This window comes from Octopus bimaculoides, chromosome 20 (assembly GCF_001194135.2).
Source record: "Octopus bimaculoides isolate UCB-OBI-ISO-001 chromosome 20, ASM119413v2, whole genome shotgun sequence".
Taxonomy (NCBI): domain Eukaryota; kingdom Metazoa; phylum Mollusca; class Cephalopoda; order Octopoda; family Octopodidae; genus Octopus; species Octopus bimaculoides.
The window spans coordinates 10,928,187-10,933,787 of record NC_069000.1 but is presented as its reverse complement, the minus strand read 5'-3'; the positions used below and the strand labels follow the sequence as shown (position 1 = coordinate 10,933,787).

Below are 5,601 nucleotides of genomic sequence, written 5' to 3'. Positions count from 1 at the left end.
TATATATATATATATATATATCATAGTTCCAGACTATGCCGCCAGTAATAATTACGACTTAACTTCGGCTGGAATTTTCCTTAAAAGTGGAGCGGATATATTTATTATACATACATAACATATAAAACAACATTAACATTACATGAGCAAACGCTGTGTATGTATACACATACATATTTACTCACACACACACAGACAGCCGAGTACAAAATAAACTTCAAAGTAAACTCGAAAATTAATCACTAAATAACGACCTTCTGTATTTACAGTTTCGTTTTCGCTCCGTTGCCGTTGTATAGCCCCAGGCGTAAAACACGATCGAAAAGACCTTATGATCAAAAGGCGTTCCAGTAACAGCTATTGCCGTCTTTCACTATTTTTCTTTCGGACATAGCGTATCTTCCCTTCGTTTCCTAGCACCGTATAGTACAATGTTTCCTCTTTTATTTCTTCTTCAGCTGCTATTTCTAGTAAAGCAGAGCTACGTATCCACGTAAGGAGACTTCCCAGCCGGCGCTTCGCTGTATGAGCGCACACACACACACACAGACACATATATATATGTAAGTATACACACACATATATACACATCTACTGATTAACTAGGTCAACTATTTACTTATTTAAACAAAGTTATCGAGCCTGCAAACAACCTTCTCATTGCTTTTGCCTACTCCAGTCTCTTCTCTCTGGGTGACTATTACGTCAACGTGAACACGAAATCCGTTTGAGAAATAAATAGCTGCTGCTTTAGACAGAGTTAATGGTGAAAAAATATTTATTATCCCAAACACTACACGGATTCCTCCTCAGACTCACCAGACACTTAATAAAGTTCCAGCGTCAGGAGTAGAATGGTGAGGTGGTGGAAGATCTAAGATGTCTTAATAGAGGAAAAAGGTGGTGGTGGTGGTGCAGATCAGAACAAGAGCTGTTTTAGCCACTAAGTCGGGCTCTGATCGGCGGAGCTGTCGTATGTTCAAAAAGGCGTCCCGGTCGTTACCATCCCGTCACAGACACACTATTTATGACGGGACTATAAACGTTATTATTATTATTAATTATTATTATTATTATTATCGTCATCATCTAGTGTTGGTTCTTCTTTATCTAAGACAGTAGTGATTTCGCGACGAGGAGAATCTGGCTGCCATTTCTAACACGCTGAGCGACTGCGTTAGAAGCTCCCTCCTTGGTTCGAGAAGTACCAAAAGTGTGTATGTGGGGGATACGGCGCAATCGCTTCACTTTTTCTTCACATATTTATCCCGGAGTAACATTACTTTATTTAAAATAAAATACAGCAAAACACAATATACTAACAAGAAAACTTCATTCGAATGTCTATCTTGTTACGTAATTTATTTGTTTATTCCGTTAGTTTTCCTGCCTTCACCGATAAATGCGAAGATACCTAATTTTGATCACGTAAGAGTTACGAAGTTTATTGATAATTTCCTTTTGATCGAGAACAAAGTCAATATTTATCTCATTCTCTCACTCACACACACGCACACACACTCTCTCTCTCTTTATATATATATATATTACGGGTGATGTTTAGAATCGATTGATTATTATATTGCCAGTACTCATATATCGAACCAGCGAGTTAGGAAATGTGTATTTGTGTGAGTGTGTATATGAGTAAGTTGTCCGTTCGACGTGCTAGAAATAAGTCACATCTCATATAAAATCATTTTTAAAAACAAAAACCACACCAAAACAAAACAAAACAACCTACACCAGAATAGTGTAGTCCTAACACACTATGTTGAAATAGATCACCAATACGAACGAGTCATATGTGTGGTGGAGAAACTCTATGCTGTCGTTCTGAGTGCTAGAAATAGCAGTCAAATCTCACATAAAAAAATCTTACAAAAACAGGAAGCACACATCGGAATAATGTAGTCCTAGGTACACTACGTTGAAATAAAGATGGGATGTTTACGGTTGTGACGTCTTCGATCATATGGCCGATTTGAGGCTAAACAATAGTTACCAGCATTATATTTTTACAGAGCTCCCCCCAGAAGAACGAATAGTAAAAATCGAGTGTTTGTTTAAAAAGAACCGATAAGAAACGAAACTAAATTCTGTTAAGGAACAATCTAATAGGGCGCAGTTTATCAATCAGTCCCAACCATTTAGAGGGCTATGAATGAAACGGTAAACGTACATTTCGTTTGAAAATCTCGACACAGCAGAACTTCTTTAAAAAAAAAAGAAAAAACAATAATCGAAATACGAATAAAAAACTTACTCAACATGTAGAACAGGGAGTGATAAGGAATAAAAAGGAAAATAATGTTTTATCAATACATTAATAGTTTGTTCTTCGAGTATATATATGTATATATCAAAATAAATTCCATTTAAAAATCACGACTTCGTCATGTACCTACCTCCCTGGTGGCGATCGCTGCCATAAACTGAACTGACACCATAACTATGCCATGAGATTTGTACGAAAATATTACTTTTTATATCGAAAGAACTTAATGATAACGAGGTTTACTCTGCTCTCCCGGACTTGCCGAAGAAAACACAAAAAAATAATGTTGTTCAAACGACTACTACAATTATTATTATTATTACTATTATTATTATTATTATTATTTTACCTCTATCCATTAACTATTTCTAGTTAACATGCTCCCTGCATTAAAATATGTTAACACTAATTCAACACTTAATTCTTTTTTCCTTTCTTCTTTTTCTTCTTCTTCTTCATGTGCGGATAGCGTCTAAGAATAATTTCTCTGAATGCGTCGACATTCTTTTCTTTTCTTTTCTTTTCTCTCTCTCTCTCTCTCTTTTACGCCTACAAATGTGCATTATTGTACATTTACCTCGTGATCAATCTCATCTCTATTTTGGTAAAGTGCAGTGAAGGCTATGCTTCGCTGAGGAGCTCCAGTAAGACCGAAACCAGACTTATCTCCTCGGCCGCTTAAAGGCCCCTAAAAAAGGGACACATTAGAGATTGTAGCTCTAGTACACTATGTCTGAAAAACAAAAGTACTAGTAGGATAGTGATGGCTGGAGTTATATATATATATATATATATATATATATATACACACATATATACGACGGGCTTCTTTCAGTTTCCATCTACCAAATCCACTCACAAGGCTTTGGTCGGCCCGAGGCTATAATAGAAGACACTTGCCTAAGGTGCCACACAGTGGGACTGAACCCGGAACCATGTGGTTGGTAAGCAAGCTACTTACCACACATCCACTCCTATGCCTATAAAAGAAAAACCAACAAACAACCTTGATCAATTTTTGGAAACTTACATAGGTTCTTATCAGAGGCATCTACATCATTCTGATGCTCTATTTTGGCTTTGTAAGTTCAAGTGCAAGAAAGTGAGATTGCAGCTGATTCGCTCGAATTGTTTTGCAAGCATTATATATTTTATTCATGTTATAGATCTCCTCAGGATTGCTGAATGGCCCAAATCAATCCTGGTTGAATTTGAAGTTGGAAAGAAGAAGTAAAGCAAAAAACTAGCAAAGCGTTCCTTGTCCCTCTGTGCCAGTTCTGACATCCTAGAAAGTTGGGTGTCTTGTTTAAGTAAAAAGTAATGGAACGGGGAGTAAAGTTAAGGTTGGAGACAGATGCAATGGACAAACAGGCGCAGTAGTTTGATCTAATCAAAGATGAGATGGGTTCTAAAAGTCTGTGGAGATATCAATAGAAAAGATACAATCCCAGAAAGAAAATATACAATCTCATGATTTGCAAACAAGGCTGAAGGGTTCTGGATGAGAAAAAACCCAAACCCCACTTCAAACAAAACCAAAAAGTCAGATAATTAAAATATACGGGTTCTGGATTTGAGTGTTAAAAAGGGATGGTGGTATTTATCAGTCTGTCAAGGTGGCAAGTTGGCAGAATTGTTAGAGTCTTGAACAAGTGCTGCAACATCTCTTCCAGATCTTTAAGTCCTGAGTTCAAACGTTGTCCTTCATCCTTTCAGGGGTGATAAAATAAACACCAGTTGAACACTGGGGTCGATGTAATCAACTTAAACCCTCTCCTAAAATCACTAACCTTGTGCTAAAAAATCAGAAAGAATTATTATTATTATTATTATTATTATCATCATGATCCTTTTGGGGTTGATAAATTAAGTACCAGTGAAACACTGGAATCAATGTCATCGATTAGTCCCCTCCCCAGAAATTTCAGGCCTTTGTGCCTTTAGTAGAAAAGATTATTATTATTATTATAATTTTTGCCCTGGACATCATTAATTTTTCAACCAAGGTCTTGTTACAGATCCTCACTATACGTTATGGATGGCAGTTTGATATATGAAGGACATGGATCAGTCAGAAGACCATTGAAAAGAAGCCAGGACACAGATCTCATTAAATGCAAACTCACCAAGACTGTTTTCAACTTCTATTATATACAGTGCTATGGTAACTAATCTGTGTACATGTGTGTGTATCATCTTAGACTATTCTCTCTCTCTCTCTCTCTCTCTCTGAAGCCTAACACGTTCCAACCAGTATAGATAGATAGACATTGCAACAATATTAAAGATGTATTTTAGATAACTAATTAGAAATAATATTGGTAATTACATATACATACATGTGTGTCTAAACAGACATATATACACAGATGCACACATACACAAATACACTTGTGTGTGCATTTATGTATGCATAGTTACACGTGTGTGTATATAGACATACATAAATACATACATACATACAGGTGCACACTTATCACTGACTTATAATATGCCCACACATACAGGCAACGTATTCATCTGATTGAAGCTAAGTCGACACAAATTAAATGAAAAGCAACAGGAATCCATCTACTTTCACAGATAAAACAAACAAGCAAAATAAACAACAACGACAACAACACACATACATACACACACACAACAATTTGCAGTCATTAACTGGTAACTGGGACATCTCTTATGTTTTCTGTTTGTGTTATAAGTATTAAACATGGTTGCTGGATACTCATTTGTACACTATCATGTCACAATCAAATAAACAACCATTGATGATGATCTGTCCATTGATGATGGTGATGATGATGAGTGACCAGAAGACTTACTGTTTCAATCAGATCTTTTTTTTTTTTTTTGGCTTTTGTTTATTTTATCTCCCCATAACTGCTTTTATCTGAAATGGATTGCTAAAGTTTATTATACGGACCAGATAAATCTTACAGTTGGATAGTTATAAGTTAGCTGTGCTGAAGGGAAACCAATGTTACATTTATATTATCTATAATATATACCTGTGGCCTATATTTACTGCGGAATAATTTTAAGGCACCAATTATTATTATCTTTAGCATCTACTTTGTGATCAGATGTACATGAATGTCACCAACATTTAATCAAGTCTTTAAAACTAGCTGTTTTGAGTGGTACTTCAAAAGGAATCATCATCATCATCATCATCATCATCGTTTAACGTCCGCTTTCCATGCTAGCATGGGTTGGACGATTTGACTGAGGACTGGTGAAACCGGATGGCAACACCAGGCTCCAGTCTGATTTGGCAGAGTTTCTACAGCTGGATGCCCTTCCTAACGCCAACCACTCAG

The 5,601-nt window shown here is 36.3% G+C and overlaps 1 protein-coding gene across 3 annotated transcripts in view; it reads right to left on the bottom strand.

Moving 5' to 3' along the window:
* The window catches only part of LOC106869286 (dentin sialophosphoprotein), a 234,144-nt gene that overhangs the window by 32,646 nt on the left and 195,897 nt on the right, over window positions 1-5,601 (bottom strand). The window contains exon 1 of one of the 3 annotated variants that reach the window (XM_052974923.1): window positions 2,409-2,492. The exons of the other annotated variants lie outside the window; for them this stretch is intronic. The gene's annotated coding sequence lies outside the window, so the exon portion shown is untranslated. Of the gene's footprint in view, window positions 1-2,408; window positions 2,493-5,601 lie in introns of those variants that run through there. 3 annotated transcript variants of the gene reach the window in all.